The following is a 1429-nucleotide window of genomic DNA, read 5'->3' as shown; positions in this document are numbered from 1 at the left end:
TAGAGGGAGGAAGGAGAGGGGGTGGCTGGGGTTTGGGGCGCGATGGGTTAGGGTTCGCGTGGTTTGGGTTTAGTGATCGCAGGTCCACGCAAACGCGTGGGGTACGCGATCGCGTGATAGGGGAAAGATGGGTGACGCGGACGCGTGAAGCACGCGAACGCGTCGCTGGAATTTGTGCTAGACGCACAGTTCCAGCGTCATTTTGGCGCAACTCTCTGTTTCGATTTAGGGGCCATAGAATCCACGCGACACGAACGCATCGCTCACGCTTTCAGTGGGATGAGTGTGATGCATGTGACGCGTTCGCGTCAGGGACGCGAATGCGTGTGCCATTTTATGCTAAACGCACAACAGCTGCATGATTCCAGCCCAACTTTCTGAGCGTTGGATCCTTACACCGATTTCCATTCCACGTCCACGCGTGGCCTGCGCGCTCGCATGGGGTGATTTTGATTTTTTTATGCAGTATGCAGAATGCAAAATGCAATGAATGTCATGCGAAAATTCCAGGTTCAATCAAAATTCAAAAACAGAGTAAAATGGAGAGGGAACGATCATACCATGGTGGGTTGTCTCCCACCTAGCACTTTTAGTTAAAGTCCTTAAGTTGGATGTGTGATGAGCTTTTCTGTTATGGTGGCTTGTGCTTGAATTCATCCAGAAATCTCTACCAGTGTTTGGAATGCCAGCATCCTCCGGGGTCCCAAACAAGGCATGTAAAGCCTTTGAGCAGTTTTAAACAGGTTTCCAGGCTCCCGGGGTGTTGAATGTCAGAATAGATTCCAGGATCCTAAACTTTGCTTTTACACCTGTTTCCATCTTGATTTGCATTTTTCCAGCCGGGTGATGAGCAATCTGAGTTCTCACTGCATTGACCAAACAGCTTCCGAGATCTTTTCAATGGAGCTTGACACCAATCTTTGCACCTCAATATGAAGTGTGAAACCTTATTGAATCTTGCATACCAACTCTGAGTGCGAGTCATTTCCCTTTTGCTCTTGAAGCCGCAGAGAGCTCTGGTGGACGAAATTGTGATAAAAGAGTTTCAGGCACTGTTAGAGAAGCTCACAACTCCGTTCAACTAACCAGCAAGTGTACTGGGTCGTCCAAGTAATAAACCTTACGTGAGTAAGGGTCGATCCCACAGAGATTATTGGTATGAAGCAAGCTATGGTCACCTTGTAAATCTCAGTTAGGCAGATTAAATTGGGTTATGGATTTTGAAAATAGAAATAAGAAAATAAATAATAAAAGGGATAGAATACTTATGCAGACTCATTGGTGGGAATTTCAGATAAGCGGATGGAGATACTGCATGGCTCAAGGACGTCTGCTCTCCTACTGCTTCAACCCAATCCTTCTTACTCCTTTCCATGGCAAGCTGTGTATAGGGGTTCACCATCAGCGGTGGCTACTTTCAATCCTCTCG

This window comes from Arachis duranensis, chromosome 10, assembly GCF_000817695.3.
Source record: "Arachis duranensis cultivar V14167 chromosome 10, aradu.V14167.gnm2.J7QH, whole genome shotgun sequence".
In the NCBI taxonomy this organism is placed as follows: Eukaryota; Viridiplantae; Streptophyta; class Magnoliopsida; order Fabales; family Fabaceae; genus Arachis; species Arachis duranensis.
This window is presented reverse-complemented; position numbering follows the sequence as displayed.